This window comes from Embiotoca jacksoni, unplaced genomic scaffold (genome assembly GCF_022577435.1).
Source record: "Embiotoca jacksoni isolate LCO1_2020_lvr unplaced genomic scaffold, fEmbJac1.0.p SCAF_16, whole genome shotgun sequence".
Taxonomy (NCBI): Eukaryota; Metazoa; Chordata; class Actinopteri; family Embiotocidae; genus Embiotoca; species Embiotoca jacksoni.
In genome coordinates this window covers 12,373,841-12,398,369 of record NW_027185296.1, presented here as the reverse complement: position 1 = coordinate 12,398,369, position 24,529 = coordinate 12,373,841, and positions in this window count along the sequence as shown.

Below are 24,529 nucleotides of genomic sequence, written 5' to 3'. Positions count from 1 at the left end.
CGGTTTATGGTTTTGTTTTATTGTTCAATCCACACTGCGGCACACACTCTGCTGAACACGGTGTTGGCGCTCTCCTGCCCTGCCTCCGAGCGTCCGTTCCCAGGTTGCTTCCTCTCCTCCTCCTCACCAGGTCCTGCTTACTTATAAAAGGAGAGAAACCAATTCCCCCGATTCAGTTCAGCTGCGCCAATTATCCTCTTCCCGGCACCGTTCCCTGAACCACTCCCTCACTCTCTCCCCCCTGCAGCTGAGCTAACCACGCCCCGCCACCACAATCTTGAAAGGAAGATTGCCTATCTCCCAGCAGAATCCAGGAATTATGACAAATTCACTAAGCTTGTGCACGAAGCAGCCCGCAAGAACATCCCAAGAGGATGCCACACTCAATACATCCCGGGCCTTGATGCTCCAAGCTCCGAACTGTACGAGCGATACCAACGACTCTATGAATCTGACCCCTTTGCTGAAACTACCACCGAAGTAGGTGAGAGACTGATGACCTCCATTTCAGAACGCCATCAGCTGAAGTGGAAAAATCTGCTGGAGACAACTAACATGGCAAAGAACAGCAAAAAGGCATGGAGCCTCATATGAAAAATCAGCAACGATCCATCAACCGCAACTCAGCAACAGTATATGACCACTGCCAACCAAGTTGTGCACCAGCTGCTGCTCAATGGGAAATCCACAACTAAACAGCCAAGACCAAAGGTATATGGAGTAAAGCACTCCCAAACCATGGGACTGACCAAGCCGTTCTCCCCTGAAGAGCTCAACATCAGCATCAACACCCTTAAAACTGGCAAAACCATCGGACTGGATAACATTTTCACTGAAGAGATCAAGCACTTTGGACCTCTGGTAAAGAAATGGATCCTCGAGCTGATGAATAAGTGCATGCTGACAAAAAACATCCCAAAGATCTGGAGGAAAACCAGGATTATTGCCCTTCTCAAACCAGGCAAAGACCCAGCGCATGCAAAGAGCTTCCGCCCAATCTCTCTGCTATGACACCTCTACAAGCTGTTTGAGCGCTTGATTCTCAACAGGCTTGCCCCTGTTTCTGAACCAGCCATCATACCTCAACAAGCCGGATTCTGACCTGGCAAATCTACAACAAGTCAACTTCTGAACCTCACTCAACACATTGTGGACGGATTCCAGAAAGGACTGGTAATAGGAGCCGTCTTTGTTGATCTGTCTGCCGCATATGACACTGTGAACCATCGCCTCCTCCTAAAAAAGATCTTGGAGTTGACAAAAGACCTGGCACTCACAGACCTCATTGGAGCCATTCTGAAAGACAGGCGCTTCTTTGTTGTCCTGAATAACAAGCAGAGTCACTGGCGACAACAACGGAATGGCCTACCACAAGGTAGTGTGCTGGCCCCACTACTATGTAACATCTACACCAATGACCAGCCAATGGACCAGAACACTGAGCGTTTCATCTATGCAGACGATCTCTGTGTAACATCCCAAGAGAACTCGTTCGAAGCAGTAGAACTAAACCTCACCACAGCCCTAGATGAGCTACTCCTCTAATACGAGCACAACCACCTACATGCCAACCCTGCAAAGACCCAAGTCTGCTCCTTCCATCTCAGGAACCGTGAAGCCAACCGACCACTTAACATCAAATGGTCTGGAACACCACTTGAGCACTGTACCCACCCTGTCTACCTTGGAGTAACCCTGCATCATACTCTTTCCTTTAAGGAGCATGTCAACAACACAAAAAGTCGGTTCCCGAAACAACATTCTACGGAAACTGACCAACTCCAAATGGAAAGCCACAGCACACACTTTAAGATCTACTGTTCTGGCCCTGTGCTGTTCCTCTGCGGAATATGCATGTCCTGTTTGGGAGAGGTCAACCCATGCCAAGAAACTTGACCCAGCATTGAACAACACCTGCCGCCTGATCACTGGCTGCTTGAAACCCACCAACACAAGCAACCTTCACCTCCTCGCTGGCATTGCCCCTGCTGACATTAGACGGGAAGTTGCCAGCCGAGTCGAGAAAACAAAATCTACGAGTGATGAACGCCATCTCCTCCATGGATGTCAGCCTCCGGCCCAATGGCTAACGTTAAGAAGAAGCTTTCTCAGCCATGTCCAGCCCCTAACAAAGTCTCGGGAAGAAACCAGAATCCAACTCTGGATGGAAAAGCTTGAGAATGACCCTCCTCCAGACAGGGATACCCCCTACTGAAAACCTTCCACCTGGCCCAGAAGCACCATGGTCTCAATGGAAAACACTAAACTGCCTCAGAACGAGAACGGGACGATCAAAAGCTGCTCTGGTCAGATGGGGCTACAAGACTGGCCCAACCACCTGTGAATGTGGAGAAGCAGACCATACTATGGAGCCCTGTCTGCCCTCTACTACCCAACCCTTGCAACTCAAAAGACCTTGCAGTAAAAATGCAAAGGACTGTGTAAAGAAATGGGAAACTGTCATATAACCATCATGCTTCAGTGAAACGAAAAGAAGAAGAAGCTGCAGACACAAAATATTCTCGCTCCTTCAAGTAGGATTCAAACCAGTTTAGTGCCAGAAAGTCCCACCCAGTTTTCTGGTCTGTCTAGTAGTATTTCATGGTCGATGATTGACCGTGTCCAATGCAGCACCGAGATCCAGTAATACTAAGACTGAAGTTCTGCCACCGTGTTTAAGTGGATGTTGTTGAAAACCTCAACAAGAGCAGCTTCAGTCCTGTGGTGCTGTCGAAAGCCTGACTGGAAGACATCAAAACACTTATTTACAGCAAAGAAATTGTTCAGCTGTTGAAAAACAAACTTTTTCAATTATTTTACTTAAAAATGTGTGGTTGGCCTATAATTTTTCATTATTGAGGTGTCTTAATTTGCCTTCTTTAGAAGTGGTTTAATAATGCATCTGTATTATTTGCTGAGGGAGTTCTCATCCGCCATTGTTATCGCTGTGTACGTTCCTCCATCAGCTGATGCTGAGGCAGCAGTAGACACCATCCACTCCACTCTGTCTAAACTTCAGACTAAGCATCCCGGTGCATTTTTGGCCGTTACTGGAGACTTTAACCAATCTGGATAAAGCTCTGCCAACTTTGCACCAGTATGTTAACTGCCCCACCCGGAGCAATACAACTCTGGACCTAATGGATGCTAATGCCATGGATGCATACAGTACTACTGCCCCCCCCCCCCTCCTTGGTAGGTCTGATCACAACCTGGTCCTGCTGACACCAAAGTATGTTCCTCTGGTGCAGAGGCAGCCTGTAACCACCAGGGTTGTAAGGAGGTGGACACAGGAGGCTAAAGATGCCCTGCAGGACTACTTTGAGTCCACAGACTGGGATGTGCTGTGTGGACCACATGGGGAGGACATCAACAGCAGGACAGACTGTATCACAGAATACATTAAATTCTGTGAACACACCACCGTACCATGCCGGACTGGACACTGCTTCCCCAACAACAAGCCGTGGATCACCAGTGACCTGAAGGTGCTTCTTAATCAGAAGAAAGCAGCCTTCAGGTCTGGGGACAGGGAGGAGCTCAGGAGAGTGCAGCGCCACCTGAAGGAGAAGCTCAGGGAGTGCAAGGACTCCTACAGGAGGAAGCTGGAGGCAAAACTCCAGCAGAACAACGCGAGGGAGGTGTGGACCGGTATGAAGGAGATTACTAGGTTCAAGGGGAGAGAGAGACAACCTGGAGAGGAACAACCAGGGGGAACCTGGAGAGGAACAACCAGGGGGAACCTGGGGAGGAACAACCAGGGGGAACCTGGAGAGGAACAATCAGGGGGAACCTGGAGAAGAACAATCAGCTCAACTGTTTCTTCAACAGGTTTAGTTCACAGCCTGCATCTGTCTCCTCCACACACCACACCTCCCAAACACCCATGCTGCCTCTCCCCTTTCCCCCTCTGTCCCCCCTGGTTAGCTGTATGGACACAGAACACTCAACAACTCGTCTCACATCACGGTGAGTGTATTGCGTCACTTCCTGTCTACAAACATTGTGACTAGTGTTACTTCTCTCTGCTATTTCAGCTTCTTTTCCTGAATTAAACGTATTTCTTAACTCTCTCCACACTTCTAATCTCAAGTTAAATCTCAAGCTTGCTCTTCTTGAACAATTTTACTGTTAAATATTTGACCAACGTTCACTTAACTTGGCGTTTTGGTACTGCTAGCTTAGCAGTTAGCAATGGCTTCTCTCTCTCCCTCCACCTCTTCTTGTTTTTCCTGCTCGGTGTGTGACATCTTTAGTTACGACCCTGCCTCCCTTAATGATAATGCTACCTGAAATAAATATAGTGTAGTTAGGGCTCTGGAGGCCAGGGTCACCAAATTAGAGTCTTGGCTGTGCACCATGCCAAACAACCAGCTACCCGTAGCTGCAGGCTTAGTTAGCCGGTCCCCCGCAGCACCTGAGCAGCCAGGCGGCTGGGTGGCAGTACGAAGGAGGCATAGTCCCAAGCAGCAGCTGCTGGAGAAGTTGCTGGAGCCTATCCCAGCTCACTTTGGGCGAAGGCAGAGTTCACCTGCACAGGTCACCAGTCCGACAGACAGAAACAAAGACCATTCACACTCTCATTCACATCTAAGGGCAATTTATAGAACCACCAATTAATGTGAGGTGCATGTTTTTGGATGGTGGGAGGAAGCCAGAGTACCCAGAGAGAACCCACACAGGCACAGGGAGAACATGCAAACTCTGCACAGAAAGGCCCAGGCCCTGATTCGAACCCCGAACATTTTCACTGTGAGGCGACAGTGCTAACCACTACACCACTATGCCGCCCGGGACCAGATGTATACTTGGAAAATGTCTCTCCTGTTGAGCTCTCTTGAGTTAACTAGAATTATTTCTTCATCTGGATCCTCTAGCTGTCTGTTAGATCTCATCCCAACTAAACTTTTTAAGGAAGTCTTCCCTTTAATTAATGCTTCCATATTAGATCAGATCAACCTATCTATTGTAACCGGCTATGTACCGCAGGCTTTTAAAGTGGCTGTAATTAAACCTATACTTAAAAAGCCGACTCTTGATCAGCTGTTTTAGGAAACTAAAGACCAATTTCCAACCTGACGTTCATTTCTAAAATCCTTGAAATAGTTGTTTCAAATCAACTTTTTGATCATTTACAAAGGAATGATCTGTTTGAAGATTTTCAGTCTTTAGAGTTCATCATAGCACAGAAACAGCTCTGGTGAAAGTTACTAACTTCCTTTTATTAGCCTCAGATAATGGACTCGTCTCTGTACTTGTTCTTCTGGACCTCAGTGCTGCTTTTGATACGATTGATCATACGATCTTATTACAGAGATTTGAAGACGTTACGAGGATTAAAGGAACTGCATTAGACTGGTTCAAATCCTACTTATCAGATAGATTCCAGTTTGTCCATGTCAACAATGAGTCTTCCAGACAAACAAGAGTTAGTTATGGAGTTCCACAAGGCTCAGTGTTAGGCCCAATACGTTTTACTTTGTACATGCTTCCATTAGGAGATGTCATCAGGAAGCACTGCATCAACTTCCATTGTTATGCAGATGACACTCAGCTATATCTTTCTATAAAACCAGATGAAACTAATCAGTTAGTAAAACTTGAAGCCTGTCTAAAAGACATAAAGGCCTGGATGACCAAAAACTCCCTGCTTCTAAATTCAGACAAAACGGAAGTTATTGTACTTGGTCCTAAACACCTCAGAAACTCTTTCTGTAATCACTTAGTTACTCTAGATGACGTTGTCTTGGCCTCCAGCAAAACTGTGAGGAACCTTGGAGTCATCTTTGATGAGGATTTGTCCTTTAGACACCATATGAAGCAAATCTCCAGAACTGCCTTCTTTCATCTACGTAATATTAATAAAATCACGAAAATCCTTCCTCAGCGTGACGCAGAAAAACTCATTCATATATTTGTTACTTCTAGACTAGATTATTGTAATTCCTTGTTGTTAGCATGTCCAAATTACTCATTAAAAACCTGCAGCTGATCCAAAATGCTGCAGCAAGAGTACTGACGGGATTTAACAAGAGAGATCATATTTCTCCAGTTTTAGCTTCTCTTCACTGGCTTCCTGTGAAATCAAGAATATAATTTAAAATTCTCTTGATGACTTACAAAGCTGTACATGACCAGGCTCCATCATATCTTAGAGATCTTATAGAACCATATAATCCTAGCAGAGCACTTCGCTCTCAGTACGCTGGTCTACTTGTGGTTCCTAGAGTTTCCAGAAGTAGAATGGGAGGTGGAGCTTCAGTTTTCAGGCTCCTCCCCTGTGGAACCAGCTCCCAGTTTGTGTTGGAGGGGCAGAAACCCTCTCTAGCTTTAAGATTAGACTCAAAACGTTCCTTTTTGATAAAGCCTATAGTTAGGGCTGGCTCGGGTAGACCTGAACCAACCCTTAGTTATGCTGTTATAGGCCGAGGCTACTGGGGGACCTCGTTACATGCTGAGCTTCTTTTCTTTCCTCCTACTCTTTAACTGACTCATACCTCACCATCTTTTTCTCTCCCATATATTTTCCTTATTGTCTGTTGTCTCCATTCAGTTCCCTCGCTCGCGTAGTTTCTCTTCTTTCTTTTGCAGATGTCCTGTCATGGAGCTGCATGTCTCTGCCCTGCGCTTGTCGTCTCCACCAACAGTTCTTCTCTTCTATCTCTATGCTGTCCTTTTCTCTCTCTGCTCTCCTCTCACCCCAACTGGTCGAGGCAGATGCTCCGCCCAACTCTGAGCCTGGTTCTGCTCAGTTTTTCTTCCATCTGTTGGAGTTTTTTTTCCCCTCCTACCTTATGTTGGAATTGTTGAATTGTTGAATTGTTGGTTTCTCTGTATAATATTGTAAAGTCTTGCTGTAAGGACTTTAATGTGTTAAGTGCCATGAAATAACCTCTGTTGTGATTTGGCGCTATATAAATAAAATTGAATTGAATTGAATCCAAATCCAGAATCAACAAGGTTTTCCAGGTAACTCAAAAACACAGCCAAGACGCTTCCAAACGAGGTGAACTCCTGGACCACCGGTGCTCGGACAACTCCCTGCGCTCAGGCTGCTACCTGGAGAGATGGGACTTAACCTCCTCCTCCAATCAGAAACCCGCATTGCCTGATACATCCAATGAGAACTACATCTGAACGAAGTGGCTATGATTGACAGTGTTTAGCAAATAGACAACAACAAAGGAAACAAACCATAACCTGTGCAGGTTTACTACTGGGTTACCATTGTGACTCTCCTTTCCTCCTTGACTGGCTGTCAGACAGCAACAGGCACCACTCACACACAGATGCCGCACAGAAAACAAAACTGACGATATCACCAACTCCATGTCAGGATCCCTGTCTGACCCTGGTGTGTCTCCCTCTGTTTTGTCCCCAATCACCTCTCCTCCTGTGTGCTGTCAGTCCCTTGTCTGTTTGTTATTGTCTTCCCATGTGTTCTGTGTCCTCCTCTCCCCACCTCCTGTCACCTCCCATAGCCACACCCCTCACCGGTCTGTGCAGCTGCCACCACTTTCTCTGATCACCACCTGCAGGTGGCTGATTCAATTGATCACCTCCCCGGACTATTTGTACCCTGCCCCTGCAGTCATCTGGTGTTGGTCCAAACTACCCGATACTGCCAGTAAGAGGTTGTCCCTGCTCCTGCTCCCAATCTTGGCTGATCTCCAAAGCTAAGCAGGGTCAGGCCTGGTTAGTACCTGGATGGGAGACCACCTGGGAGTACCAGGTGCTGCAGAGCCACCAGTCGGAGCCGTGAGAGCCTGCCCCACCAGCTGTCCATCCCTCTGCTCCTGATTCACCTACCAGTCAGGAGAGCCGGTGGAGTTTCCCTCCCGACTCAGGAGGAGTAGAGGGAAGAGTTTAGGTACCTGATCAGTGCAAAATAAAGACCGTTTTGGAACTTTGACCCATGTCTGCGTTTGGGTCCACTCCAACACCACATCATAACACTCCACCCCTGAAAAAGTGAACAAAAACAAAGTGTGATAACTTTGGACATCTTAAAAATGAATGTGAGATTGTCCTCGATGATGGATATCCAGTTTGCAACAAAAAAATGTACGCAGTGTGTCTCCAAAGGAGGAAATGGATCAATCATCTCCAGCAATCCCTCCGCATAGATCAAGGTGTGTCTTGTTTGTAACTATAACATTAAAGAAACTAAACGTGTGATTGTGTAGATGTCAAATATAAAATGCGCTATTGCAATAACTGAGTCTTTTCCAGACGGCTCTGATTGCACCTCCAGTAAACTGTCAACTTTTCGTTTAGAGCACCTCTAATGGTACTTCAAACAATGTAACTGATAATAATAATAATAGTAATAAAATACCATGTACAATCATACTGTCATACCGTGATATTTTCTGAGATGGTTATTATACCGTGAAAAACTCATACGGCACAATTTGAAGCTACAAACACAAACAGCATGTTACAGTAATGCATTCAGCAGAGCTCCTCTCTGTTACAAAAACCTAAAGACTTACAGTCCTTGAGTAACAAACCAGGGTCTGAGATGTGCCTCTAATCTCAATCTCTGAGATAAACTGTCTGACAGAGAGATCACCATTAAATTGTATGTTGGACACAGCTGATTGATATTTGAAAATTAGACTGCCTCACTGTGTCTCAGCAACTTCAGGGCAGCACAAGCTCGTGTTATTTTCACATTTCAAGTCCTTTCTTTGCTAAACGTGATCATTCCATCATTTATTAAATGACAGGTGGAGTCCTGCTTCTCAGGTTAATATGTACTACAGTGACTAAACTCACATTTATTTTTCTTACACATGATCCATCCTCTAGACTGACAACCCAACTGACAGCCTGTCACTCTGACACCTCGGTCACCCCCCTGTCCTCCTTTTAAACCAGCAGCTGTATAATGCAGGTACTTCAGGAGCTGTCTCGGTGCCATGTGATGTCCCTGACCATGGCAGCTGCATGGATTTGAAAGGTCACAAGCTGAATTCTGAATGTAATAGGTGAGACTTTGCCTATTAAATGACTCCAAGATATCTTGGACTGCACCGACAGCTGCATCAGGTAGGCTATTCTAAAACCTCAACACTGAATTCATGCCTGTCACATATAGCTGTGATAAGAGCAGCAAGATAGCAGAGCCGCTACCTCCACTACAGCACATTACATCAAAGAGTGTATCAACACAGTCAATCTCTCATAGGCCCATACATTGGCTAAGTGAGGACCAAAGCATCATGGACTCCCCCTCCTTCCAGCAGAGACACAGTCTGACAGCAGTTACACTGAGTGGTGGTCAGTTTGAGGCCTGCTGATGCTGTCGGAGAGGGTTCTGAGGTTTCAAGAGGAATTTGAGGGTTTTAGTTAAGCTGTCATTGTTACTATAGCAATAAACACGTGTTTAATATTATGGAATGACCAGGGTTAGGGCTGAAACGAGTACCCGATATGGATAATGTACTTTTGACAAGTATCATCCTAGTAATTGTGTCAATATCCATGTTGATGAAGGCTTTTAACAGACACTAGCTGTGTGCACACAGCTACACACAGAGCTCCGCCTCCTCGCTGGCACAGAGTGCTGCTCTGAGACACAGAGGCAGACAGGCATCCAGCGTTTGCAGGAGTTAACAACTCTGACTCTTCTGGTTAATTTCTGGCTCTTTTTAATCAAGTTTGTATAAAATATCTTCAGCTGAGTTACTCTGAGAACTTTATTTTTACTGGATAAGTCGCGGGTTACAGCTCGTCACTCACTGCTTCTTCTTCGTTTGTTTTCCTTTTCTTCCATCGGCTCGCTCCTATATCGTTAACATATCTTCACTCAGCCGACCGCTTTCAGTGAGAATATAGTGTAAGGCTGAATGTGGACTGTCGGCATAAATCACCCAGTTTCCCACTGTCAGTTTATTTAAAAAAAATAATAATAATAAAACCAGGCTAACGATCTGCTGATATGTTGTTTTTAATGTTTTTTTTTGGGCTTAGCTGAAATCTGGTTTCAGTTTGTTTTAACCGTTCTCTCAAAAATGTATATTTTTTAACAATTACCTTATAAGAAGGAGTGGTATACAACCAGTTCCTATTTATTATTATAAACACATCCCACATTACAAAAGTAGCTGAGCAAATTTTAGCTCTAATTTTCTTTTATTTCTATCAGCATAAATTTGCAAAAAATTCAGGAGCAACATCATTTGTGTATTGTTATAAATTTGTATGTCCTAATAATATGACGATATTTTGTTATAACATGAAAAAACATGTTATAATATATACTTTTTGCATTATAACAAGATACTAATCCATTTACTGCTTCTATATCATTACAAGCATAAGGAAAAAGTTGGAGCCATCTTATTGTGAATTTGGCAACTTCACAGAAAACATGTTTTATTTGCAGAATAAAGGTAAACCAGTCGAGAACCAATCTGTTTGTTGCAACACAGAAATACATTATTTATAGAACTTAAGAAACCTAAAGACACAATGCAAATAATGAAAAAACAATGAAAAAAAAAAATGTAAGACACAGGAAGTAAGGGGAATAGATATTTAGAAGGTGTGTCAGGCTTATAATTACTGGATTTATGGTACCCTTTGTATTATGAGAACCGCTGCCCAGTGTAGGAAGAGGTTCAATGATAGAAGACAAAAACCTGCATTAATTAAATGTCAAAATGAACAAAGAACAGTGAAATCAGGTGGTGGAACGATGTTGAAGAGTGAGCAGAAGTAAATTATTCACGCTTAAAGCTCCCGATGCGACTCAATTATTAACAACACTGATGAAGAGCAATTTGCTCCAAACGTCACTGATGTTTTCGTCATGACGCACACAACCTGCTTGATTCACATCCAATTTAATAGTGTCAGATTATTTTTTTATATTGTTAACTGAATCGGAAGGTTGCATTCAAAAACTCTTGTTTTAATTATTAATGCAAGTGATATTAAATACGAGGAACATCCACCAAACTGCCTGTGGGATTCTGGGTAGATCTGTTCATGTGAGCTTTACTTCATCTTCTTGGTATGCAAATATCTCCATCATCCTCCACAACACTTCCACCCTGGTTGTCATGCACAAATTAAAAGCGCATTACAACGAGTGCACAGAATCATATGTTAGCTACTGACCAGCCGTAAGAAGCATCTGCTGACTTTGTGCATCAGGTCTGCATCCCGTCTGACCAACAGAGGGAGGACTGCAGCACGGAGGGAACTGCTTATTCAAACGAAGGGAGAAAGTGGGGAGCAGAAAGATGTGTACTTTTGTAGAACTACAGTATGAGCTTAATGTGTGCTGCAAGTCATCAGTGTCTCCCTTTTAAATGGGTATCAGATCATTTTTATCCACCATTACAATCAATATGAAAGGACCGAGTGGTGGTGGAGGTGTGTGTATTAGTGAGAATATGACCTGACAGCAGCACAGTCTGTCGTTTTGTACAAGCAGGGGAAGTAAATTGAAGTAGTTACAGAGGCTCTTCTGGCCTCCACACGGCTCCTGTATAGCAGCACTCGGACGTTTCAGTCGATAGCGCCTTGACTTTCTTGACACAGTACAGTGCTGCAGAGGCTGTTACGATAGAGTTTCTTTACTGGAGAAAACGGTGGAAGGATGTGTTTTTGACAAATGAAGTATTGTCCAGGCATTTTTTCTCTTTTATTCAATTTGTTTCTGTTTCAGCTTACAATGAGAGAAGAGTGTAGGCAGCCTCCCAGAACTGCACCGGTTTCTTCTCCATATAAAACCCACTGAAATACTGAAGCTGGGACAGGCTCCGCCTACCACGATCCTGTTCAGGAGAAAGTGGGTATAGATAAAGGATGTACGGATAGTACACACAAGTTCATGTGCATCTCCAAAGATACAGTAAACAGTATATTCTTTCTATAAACAAACAAATGTGGGGGAAACAGCTCACACAACTTCACCATACATTCAAACACACACACACTTCCAAACGCACAAACATCCGTCAGTCCAATGAATCCATGCTCGCTCACATGCACACACACCTGCTCGGGGGAGATAAGTGTTGAGGCTGTGAACAGAGCCAGAGACTTCTGAGCCTGAAAAGTGGAAAGCTGCAGTGCTGCTTCCTCACAGCCTGACTGCTCCATCCACTCGTCCAATCACACAACGTCCCACACTTTCCTGTAGACTGCACAGCAGCAGAGGAAAAAAGATCTCATGGTGAGAAACTTTAACAAATTTTTTTTTGGACAGAAAATTGAATTGCCATTTTTAGCAAACTGGCATTAACATCCATCCTGTGATTGGATCACAAGTAGCCAGCTAAACGTTCACACATGCAGGATTCAGTGAGAGACGATTCTTTTTGAAGTGTGTATGGGATGCCTCCTGGGCAACACTGAAAGACCAGCTACTCAGCTGACATCCACTGAATGACAAAAATAATGTGTTCGTGTCTGACCGAAGGCTTTTTGTACAATCAAGCTCAGTTTCACTGTAAAAAAAAACAGGTGAGGTTCACCTGCAAACATTTGACTATGAAGGAGGTGTTAAGTGATTATTAACACAGGCTGTAGTGACGCTTGTTTCATCAAAGCCTCCTCTTGGTTGAGCTTTTTTAATTTGAGTTTATCTCATCCAATTTCTGAAACACATTAAACTCATCTGTGGAGTCGCTGCCCACTCTCATAGTTAATTTATCCTATGAAGCACAGAGTCCAACCCTTTCAAACTCGCTGGAACAATTAATTAATCTGACCCAAACTGATCACGTCCTGAAATTTAGGGTTGTGGATTACAATCTCTCTGAACTGCGTTTACACATTTACAAACTTGAAATAGGCTACTTCATTAATTTGGGCTTATTTGCTTGTATAATTTATCACAAAAATAAACAAACTTCACACAGTTTCATTCAATCAACCATAGAACCCTTGAAGACGTTATACAACATCTGAAGTCCTCCTCCTGCTGCTATTCTACCAACACACCTTTTCAAAAATATTTCTAACTGCATGACCGATGATCAGTTAGCTATAGATAGATATATATAGATACTTCATTAATCCCTCAGAGGGGAATTTTTACATTCCAGTAGCATATAATAATGATAATAATGACAATAATCTCCTTTACGATCTCCTGTATCTGGAACTGTTACGTGTGTGTATTCTGTGCGCTCTCCTTCTCTTTCTCCCCCCCAGGTTCCCTCCAGGTGACTCCATGATCCTGCCTGCAGCTAAAAGCTGAAACCCCTGATTGAATGCAGCTGTGGTCAATCTGCTGATTGGTGCCCCAGTGGATAAAAGGCTGGGGAAGCCAGGCAGGCAATCCCTGTGGGCCAGCTTGCACGTTACATTTTGAGTGTGTGTAGGTGTTTTGGTGTGCCAGTGCGTTGGTAGGTGACCATTTAGCTTGATTGTGGATTGTGGTAGATTGAGCATTGCTGTAGTGTCACTTTTCCACTTTTGGGAAAGTAGTTTGAAGTTTGTGCCTTATATGGTTGTTTGATTTATTGTTAATGAATCCCTTTTGTTTATTCATTCGTTGCCCGTGATCCTTTTTTCCTACTTTATTTACATTGTTACTCCCCGCCTCGCCTCCCCTAGACATCAGTCAGGGAACGTAACAGGAACGATCTCCTTTACCTGAAATGATCTGTATCAACAATCTCCTGTTTGGAGAACTGTATCAGTGGTGGAAGAGCCCTTTGATGTTCAATTTAATTCAATTCAATTTTATTTATATAGAGCCAAATCACAACACAGGTTATTTCATGGCACTTAACACATTAAAGTCCTTACAGCAAGACTTTACAATATTATACAGAGAAACCAACAATTCAACAATTCCCACATAAGCAAGGAGAGAAAAAACTCTTGAAGGGAGAAAAACCTCCAACAGAACCAGGATCAGAGGTGGGTGGAGCATCTGTTAGCAGAACCAGGATCAGAGATGGGCGGCCATCTGCCTCGACCGGTTGGGGTGAGAGGAGAGCAGAGGGAGAAAAGGACAGCATAGAGATAGAAAAGAAGAACTGTTGGTGGAGACGACAAGCGCAGGACAGAGACATGCAGCTCCATGACGGGACATCTGGAAAAGAAAGAAGAGAAACTATACGAGCGAAGGAACTGAATGGAGACAACAGATAATAAGAAGAAACTATGGGAGAGAAAAAGATGGTGAGGTATGAGTCAGTTAAAGAGTAGGAGGAAAGAAAAGCTCAGCATGTAACGAGGTCCCCCAGCAGCCTCGGCCTATAACAGCACAACTAAGGGTTGTTTCAGGTCTACCTGAGCCAGCCCTAACTATAGGCTTTATCAAAAAGGAACGTTTTGAGTCTAATCTTAAAGCTAGAGAGGGTTTCTGGCCCCTCGAACACAAACTGGGAGCTGGTTCCACAGGGGAGGAGCCTGAAAACTGAAGCTCCACCTCCCATTCTACTTCTGGAAACTCTAGGAACCACAAGTAGACCAGCGTACTGAGAGCGAAGTGCTCTGCTAGGATTATATGGTTCTATAAGATCTCTAAGATATGATGGAGCCTGGTCATGTAGAGCTTTGTAAGTCATCAAGAGAATTTTATATTCTATTCTTGATTTCACAAGAAGCCAGTGAAGAGAAGCGAAAACTGGAGAAATATGATCTCTCTCGTTAAATCCCGTCAGTACTCTTGCTGCAGCATTTTGGATCAGCTGCAGGTTTTTAATGAGTAATTTGGACATGCTAACAACAAGGAATTACAATAATCTAGTCTAGAAGTAACAAACGCATGAATGAGTTTTTCTGCATCACGCTGAGGAAGGATTTTCCTGATTTTATTAATATTACGTAGATGAAAGAAGGCAGTTCTGGAAATTTGCTTCATATGGTGTCTAAAGGACAAATCCTCATCAAAGATGACTCCAAGGTTCCTCACAGTTTTGCTGGAGGCCAAGACAACGTCATCTAGAGTAACTAAGTGATTACAGAAAGAGTTTCTGAGGTGTTTAGGACCAAGTACAATAACTTCCGTTTTGTCTGAATTTAGAAGCAGGGAGTTTTTGGTCATCCAGGCCTTTATGTCTTTTAGACAGGCTTCAAGTTTTACTAACTGATTAGTTTCATCTGGTTTTATAGAAAGATATAGCTGAGTGTCATCTGCATAACAATGGAAGTTGATGCAGTGCTTCCTGATGACATCTCCTAATGGAAGCATGTACAAAGTAAAAAGTATTGGGCCTAACACTGGGCCTTGTGGAACTCCATAACTAACTCTTGTTTGTCTGGAAGACTCATTGTTGACATGGACAAACTGGAATCTATCTGATAAGTAGGATTTGAACCAGTCTAATGCAGTTCCTTTAATCCTCGTAACGTCTTCAAATCTCTGTAATAAGATCGTATGATCAATCGTATCAAAAGCAGCACTGAGGTCCAGAAGAATAAGTACAGAGATGAGTCCATTATCTGTGGCTAATATTTTATTTATTTATTTCACTTTATTAATCCCCGAGGGGAAATTTCTTTGCTACAGCAGGGGGCTCTCAGGGGGGAGCTGCTGCAACAGGCTGCCACTAGCGCGGCGCCAGGTAACCTGACCTGAGGTGCATGTTTTTGGATGATGGGAGGAAGCCGGAGAACCCAGAGAGAACCCACGCAAGCACAGGGAGAACATGCAAACTCCGCACAGAAAGGCCCAGGACCGGATTCGAACCTGGAACCTTTTTGCTGTGAGACGACAATGCTAACCACTGCACCACCGTGCCGCCCAATAAATAAATAATAATAATAATAATAATAATAATAATAATAATAATAATAATAATAATAATAATAATAATAATAATAATAATAATAATAATAATAATAATAAAAAAAAGGGAAAAAAAAGGTCGTTAGTAACTTTCACCAGAGCTGTTTCTGTGCTGTTCTCCTCGACGAAGGAGATGGCGAGCGACCTTTTAACCCAGAGGAGCTGGACAACGATCACCTGTCATTCCACGGGGGAGACCGTCCATTCCTCCATTCTTCCATCCCTTCATCCCTCCATTTCATCATTCCTCCATCCCTCCGTTTCATCATTCCTCCATCCCTCCATCCCTTCATCCCTCCATTCATCCCTCCATTTCGTCATTCCTCCATCCCTCCATCTCTCTGTTCCTCCATCCCTTCATCCCCCGTTCCTCCATCCCTCCGCTCCTCCATCCCTCCAGTCCTCCGTTCCTCCATTCCTCTGTTCCTCCATCCCTTCATCCCCCGTTCCTCCATCCCTTTGTTCCTCCTTTCCTCCATCCCTCCATTCCTCCATCCCTTCATCTCTCATCCTTTCATCCCTCCATCCCTCTGTTCTTCCATCCCTCCGTCCCTCCATCCCCCCATTCCTCCATCCCTTCATCCCTCCCTCCCTTCATCCTTTCATCCCTCCATCCCTCCATCCCTCCATCTGACTCCACCAGTGTGGTAGGACAGTCAAAGCTCCACCTCTCGGACTATTTTTTTGTTGAACCGAAGATCTCTTGAACTAAACTGACCCGTCTGACTGAAAACTGTTCCGACCTGAACACAACATCATCTCAAACGTTTGGATCCAAAGAACTCTGAACTGTTTGCTCTAAAGAGACAATTCGTTTTCATCACCTGTGATATTGATAACAGAGCTCATGAGTGTTGTGTTTTCGAGCTGCTAAGCAGTTATTGTTACTTTGAATGCACTAAGTGTTGCATATGTTGAACCTAAAATGTGAGTGTAAATAGTTTAATGATGTTTTATATTTTTCTAAAGTTTATTACAAATTGCAGTTGAACGTAACCCTGCGGCTCCAGTTGATTATTGTGTCTGTTATATCCTTACAACCTCTCCCTTACCAATACACTGGTCCATATCATAGAGTCTTCTGTTGACCCCGTTTGGGTTACACAATAATAGTAATATTAATGTGGTGGCGGGACGTGGTCAGCTCAGCTGCAGGGGGGAGAGAGTGGTGGAGTGGTTCAGGGAACAGTGCCGGAAAGAGGATAATTGGCGCCGCTGAACTGAATCAGGGAAATTGGTTTCTCTCCTTTTATAAGTAAGCAGGACCTGGTGAGGAGGAAAAAGGAGGAAGCAGCCTGGGAACGGACGCTCGGAGGCTGGGCAGGAGAGCGCCGACACCGTGTTCAGCAGAGTGTGTGCCGCAGTGTGGCTTGAACAATAAAACAAAACCATAAACCGAACATTGTGGCTCAGCGGGTCGTCATCTGTCTCAAAGGAACCCCCACGGTAGCTCAGACATGCTACACTGGCGCCCAATGTGGGGCATGGAGACAGGCGGACAACAGAGTGAGACACCGATGCAGCCGATCGTTGCGCCGGGACAGATGTTAGGCGGGATCGCGGCAATGCAGCGCCATCAGGCGGAGGCTAACCGCCAGCTTATGGGGACGCTACAGGCGCAAGCAGAGCTGCAGACCTGGGCCTGGGAACAGCTCGCAGGCCGGGCCGCGGGGGCCCCACCGGCGCCGGCGCCCTTTACGGGGGTGGCGATGCATAAAATGACGACGGCGGAGGAGGTACAGTCATTCCTCGAGATGTTCGAGGTAACGGCGGAGGCGTGTGGCTGGCCGGTGGCGGAGTGGGCGGTGCAGCTCCTTCCTCTCCTGGCAGGGGAGGCACAGACGGCGGCCCTGGGACACAATGATTTTCCAGGCAGCTCACTATAATCCGATGGCTGGCTACATGGGATATGATAAAACTCTGGACCAGATAATGGCCCGGTTTTACTGGCCGGGCATCTGGGGGGATGTGCGCCATTGGTGTGCATCTTGCCATTCCAAGGGCGCCTTTACATTCTCTACCCTTGATGGAGGTCCCATTTGAACGTATTGGCATGGACCTCATCGGGCCATTCCACCGGAGTGCACGCGGATATCGCTTTGTGTTAGTTCTGGTGGATTACGCAACACAATATCCCGAGGCAGTGCCGTTGCGCAACATTTCTGCAAAGAGTGTCGAGCAGGCTCTGTTTCAGGTCATCTCCCGAGTTGGAATCCCGAAAGAGAATCTGACTGACCAGGGCACCCAGTTCATGTCACGAACACTGAGAGAACTTTATGGATTACTGGACATTAAGTATATTCTGACCAGTGTTTATCACCCACAGACTGACGGGCTTGTGGAGCGTCTGAATAAGACTTTAAAGTCCATGATTCGTAAATTTATACATGACGATGAACGTAATTGGGATAAATGGCTTGATCCTCTGTTGTTTGCAGTGTGGGAGGTCCCCCAGGCCTCGACGGGATTTTCTCCCTTTGAACTGCTGTTTGTTGAAACCACGAAGGGTGCTCGACCTGCTTAAAGAAAACTGGGAGGAAGGTCCGAGCTCCAGCAAAAGTGAAATTCAATACGTCCTGGACCTGCGAGCAAAACTCCACACACCAGGTCAGATGTCACGGGAGAATTTGCTCCAGGCCCAGGAGCGTCAACAACGGCTGTACAACAGAGGGGCCAAGCTGAGGCAATTCACACCGGGAGAAAAGGTACTTGTATTGCTTCCTTCTTCCAGCTCAAAACTCCTCGCCAAGTGGCAAGGGCCCTTTGTGGTCACACGGCGAGTAGGGGACGTCAACTATGAGGTGGTGTGGTCTGACAGGGGCGGAGCTACACAGCTCTACCACCTCAACCTCTTAAAAATATGGAGAGAGGCGGAGTCTGTTTCTCTAGTGTCTGCGGTATCTGAGAGAGGAGCTGGGGCCAGAGGTTCCAAAGTCCACTAATCCTGCCTCGCTCCCTTTCGACGCCCATCTCTCAGGTCCCGACCCAGAGAACAGACGTTGCCCAGTTGCAGAAGCAGTTTGCTGATGTGTTCTCCCTCCTGCCAGGATGCACGAACCTCATAGTGTACAACATTGAGACGTCTCCAGGCGTGATGGTGCGGTCGCGACCCTACAGGCTACCTGAACACAAGAGAAAAATTGTTCAGAGGGAATTGGCGGCTATGCTGGAGATGGGAGTAATAGAAGAGTCCAACAGTGCCTGGTGCATTGTTCTTGTTGTCAAGAAGGATGGATCTATTCAGTTGTGTGTGGACTATCGCAGGGTGAATGATGTGTCACGATTTGATGCGTACCCAATGCCCCGGGTCGACGAACTCCTGGACCAGTACGTTTCTTCACAACACTGGATTTAACCAAGAGCTACTGGCAGATTCCTCTCTCGCCAGAGTCCAAGGAGAAAACGGCCTTCTCCACTCTGTTTGGATTATACCAATTCACCACACTTCCCTTTGGGTTGTTCGGTGCCTCAGCCACTTTCCAACGCCTCATGGACCGGGTGCTGCATATGCACGCTGCATATGCAACCGCCTACCTGGATGATGTCATCATCCACAGCACCACCTGGGCGGAGCATGGGCAGTGGGTGGGGGCGGTGCTGGAGTCCCTGAGGCAGGATGAGCTCACCGCCAACCCAGGGAAATGTGCAGTTGGACGGAGGGAGGTCCGTACCTGGGGTACCACTTGGGAGGTGGGCAAGACTGCTGCTATCGTGGTGCTGTGAATGTGTTTTTCGTTTTGTATGTGTGTGTGTGTGTGTGTGTGTGGTTTTGTGATGCTGTGAATGTGTGTTTCACCGTGTGTGTGTGTGCATGTGTGTAGTTGTTCATAGTGCGTCTCCTTTAAGGGACATGTTTTATTGAAGGGTATCAAAACTCAAAAGTCAGTCTCTTTCTCTCTCTCTCTCCCAAGCACACTACATCGCCATGGCAACTGCAGCAATCAGCCTCACTGAATATGCCAGATAAGGTCGACTTAAAAGACTAAGAAAATCCCTCCTTCCCTCCTCCCTCCTCCTCCCATCTTTTCCTCGTCCTCTCATCCTCTTCCCTCCCTCCGTGCAGTTTCGTTTTTTATATCTCCCTTCACTTTCACTGCTGTAATATTCTCTCTTCGTCTCATCTCTCCCTGCTTGACTCGCCTTCCTCCTACCCCCCCCCCCCCCCCCCCACACACACACCTCTTCTGGTCTGTTTTACTTCCCTCTCCAATCATTGCTCTTCCTTCCCCTTAAAATGCATGTTTTTGTCTTCCTCCTGCCCTCCCCATACAAATCCTCTTCCCACTTCCTCTCCTCCTTCTCCTTCATTGGATTAAAAAGACACACTCAGTCATCGTGCAGAAACATCTCTCTCCGTGGCAGAAGCCCACAGAGAGATGAGGACTGGCACGCTGCTGACACTCACCATCTGTCCCCGAGACGTGGGGACAGGCCGAGAGAGGGAGAAGGGCTTAAAGGAAGCCGCCAAGATAGCCTTGATGATTTCTGACTCATTCTGCTTTCACGCTTCCGAACCAAAACCTGCTGTTCTGCTCACAGCACATGAAGCCAAGCACTGAGTCGGATCGCTGTTAATTCTACACTATATTTGACGGTTGGAAATTAAAATTACATTTACATACACAAAAACTCTATTAGAGCTGTCTACTCTCTGAAATCCTTTTCCTTGTTATTTTCATTGAAATCTCAAGGCTACCGGGGCAATGCTGCACAGAGCGTCTTCTCTTAAATAATGTGGCCAAAGTGCTGCAGGGGAGCTCTAGTACAGCAGCTGTAATTCCAGTGCAGGTGGATGTGTCTGTTTCTGAATTCTTACAACTTAAAATTTGAAATGATGTGACTGAAATAAAAAAAATGAACATCCATATTTGAGAATGGAAGTATACTGAAGCATTTCACATTTTAGGCAACAAAGTGAAAGGTTAAATGTGATGTTGTTTTGTTTGCAGATAATTAGTTGTTTTTAATTGTTTCGTGTAAACAGCGAAATCTGACCTAAAACACTACAACCTATTTTAATATTAATACTTTTACTGGTTTGATTGTGTTATTGGCTTGTAATGACCACCTCTGGAAGAACATCTTTGACATGCATCATTTGGACCAGCCACTTTTTTAGTTTTACCTTTTATCATAAAAAATACAAAAGGTGAATGTATAAAATTAGCATATTCAGAGGACATTTACAAAAAAATAAAACTAATCAAACTTTCAATAAACAACACAATAACAGAACACATAAAAATGGTTCATAAAAAATAACTACAAACATATAATGAAAGAAACCACACTATAAAATAAATCACCCACACAGAATGAATAAAACTATACATTCCCCCAAATCAAGGTTTTCATTCCAACACAAAACCAAGTTAAAAAAAAATTAAATGGCATAAAACAATATAAAATCCTACAGAACCAATTCATCAATCGAACTTAAAACGCAATATAACAAAAGGATCAATCCGTATTATTATAGAGCACTCCCTCTACCCCTCCGCAAAATAAAACTGTAGTTCAACAACAGTAAAAGCTCCCCATAACACGAACAAAATACATACTGTTCAACGAAAAAAAACAAAAAAAAAACACAGGCACAATAGCTGCCTTTTATCAGGCCATGGTTTAGTAAAAAACCTCCTCCACCCACCAAATAAAAAAGTGTTTGTAGCTTCCAGGTCTGAAAAATGAGGCCGATGCAGAAGTGCCTTAAAGCTGCAATACCACCGAGGGCCACTAGACGAGGTCTATTTTGATCAAATGTTATTAACACTCATTATTACAGTAATCGAGGTAAATTAAAATCTTTTCCTCAACCAAATCAAAACTTAACCAGTGCACAGTCACATCATAAAACTGATTTTTCTGTATTTCTAAACTGTTCTGGGAGTTCAAGCCGATCAGTGAGTCAGATCAGCCGTTCTGCAGTTATAAATCCAAGTCATTTAATTTGAGGGCCATGTTGATACAGCAGGACATGTTGAGACAAAATGTGCTGGAGATAATTACAGTCTCTGGAGGATCAACCTCTTTTATTTTGGTGATCTGTTGTGATCCTAAACTCTTTTTTCGAAAAAGTACACTTTTAGAGAAATTAGCATTAAATTCACAATAAATAGTTACAGTATATTCTAAAAAAGATGCACCTTCATTTTAAGGTTGAAAAAATATCTAAAGGTTTCCATGGAATTTGCTGAGTACATCGAAGCACCCACTTTAGACTCGACATGTTTGGTAGTTCGCTTATTACGTCTGGACGATGGCTGCTTGGACTGACGGCTCTTTTGTTGCCATGGAAACCGTTCTTTATTATTTGATTGAGCAGAGAGCTTCTTAATTTGTGTAAATAAGAAGGCGATAATAAGTAAACAGAGTCATGTGCAATAAAGACACCTCAGATCCAGATAGAGGAAGACAGAGAACATGTCAGTGAAGATAGAAGCTCCAGATGTGTCACAGTGTTTCTGAAATATCAGAATCTAATAGACTCCTATGATCCAGACACGAGACAGTTATGTTCAGACCTGGTAGAGTTAGTCACCTGTCCCTTTCTGTCCGTCCTCATACTTTTCCTCTGTCTGTGTCTGTGGAGCGATCCGGTCCGTCATCAGTGCTGGCGCTGAGTGTTAATTACTGTCATCCCTCCGGAGGAGGGCTGCTGTGATGATGAAGGTCTTTCAGTCCATCAGTGGAACACCAGCAAAGGTCACCGTCCAATTAACACTGGCCATGCAATCAATGAGCCAACCTCTCTGTGTGTGTGTGTGTGTGTGTGTGTGTGTGTGTGTGTGTGTGTGTGTGTGTGTGTGTGTGTGTGTGTGTGTGTTATTGGCACTGAAAGATCAACAATTTATTTTGGATTAAAAACTGTAATTTCAGTTCACTCCTCTCACTCCAAATAAAGCAAACAGCTCCAAACCTTTTCCAACTAACACCCCCAAATCGGTAACTGGAGAGATGCTGCTCCTCACACTTCTGTCTCTACAGCCCTGTCTCTGATCGGTTTAAATATGAAAGATCCTCCTCAGATTTATCTGTTGAGGTTGAACCATGACCTGAATTTTTGGCAGATCTCCAGAATGAGACTAACCACCAATATATTATCAACCCTATCTTTTTCTGCTGTGACAGCTGCCTTAGCTAGGCCTGCTGTGTGTGTTTGTTTCCCTCTGTCTGTGTTTCCTTGCAGGTACCTGGTGGGTGGGGTTAATCAATATAACTGGAAGCATCTGGCCAGTCTCCCAGGAGTATATAAGGACCAGGGTCCGTATTCACAGAGGTTCTTAGAATTCTCTCAGAGAGTCTAAAACTTGTATCTTATCTTATCTTAGGAGAGATTTAGGACATTTCTCAGAGAAACTCTGATCAAGGAAAGAACAGAAACCCTGATCTCAGTGAGGAGGTGAGGTTGATCCCGTTGCTAGGTGACGCATCCTTTAAAAGATGTGATTTGTTGATCCCCACAAAATGCCCTCTCGGTAATAAAGGGACAGAATGGACAGCGACATCCAGTGGAGATAAAATTAACTGTCAATACTGTGCAAGTGTTTGTGTGATCACATGAAGGTTGGAACAGACTCCAGCCACTTTTCCAGTTATCAAATATCTTCATGCTGCGATCACTTTCATGTCTGTTATTGTGTTGAGTGGGAGAAGTGAGCGTCTCCAATGAGATCGACCACAAACATCATCTGTTAGATATAATCTGTAGTGTTTCATAAACGTGCCGTCATTCTGAAGAATATTTCTCTTTACTCTTTCTCCTCTTCTTGAGAACTTCAGCCTCTTAAAAGTCCTCTTCCCTGCTCCAAACTGTTTTTCTCCTTCAAAGCTCTTTTAAGGGTTAAGATGTTTTGTGAGTAACTTTTATCTTTACAAGGATCTACTCTGAACTTTCAGGGGAAATTCTTAGAAAACCTCACAACTTTAAGAATTCTCTTAGAATTTCGCCGCAAGGAGTAACTTTTAGTTCGAGGAATCTTTGTGAATACATCTCCTGATCTATTGTAGTTCACTCTCTCAGCTCTCGATCTGATCCACCTCATCGCTCACTCCTGGAGCACCATGATCATATTTTGATTATTTTGTTAACATAGGTTTACACACAGACACCCATCCAACAGCTGACATACTGAGCAGTCTGACAAATATATAACACCTTATAATAAATGTTGACTGTTGTTTCTTCATGGCCCTGTGGATCTATAGGTTTACAGATTAAATGAAAGTTAGATTACTGATCTCTAATGAATATTGATTTTAGTATATGCTTGCAGACTAGTTACAGTTAATGGAGAGACTTGTTTCTTTCTGAGATATGAGGCACTTTACTTTTGTTTAAGGCAAAACTAAATCATTCCTCTGTCCAGTGGTGTGTCGCCTGCCTTTATAGATTTACTCCCACATTTACTACACTGTTTTCCCCCCGATCACCTCTCCTCATGTGTTTTGTTGTTCCCCTGTCTGTTATTGTTGTGCCCGTCTCTCCACAGTACTCCGAAGACCTGTCACCGCTACGCCCCTCTCTGTAAGCAGCTGATCCCAATCTCACTAATCATCCCTTCCTGGTATTCCGTCCCTATAAGTTTGTCCGTTTCACTCAGTGAAGTTCCGGTTCTGGCTCCCTGTTTGTCTCAAGCTTACCTGCCGTGCAGTGTCGAAGCCACGGGCTCTCACCTGCACGAAGAAAACGTCCAGTTCGTTCCTCGGAGATCATCTGTTGACGCTCCTGTTTCGATCCTCGGGCATCACACGCCAGGTGAG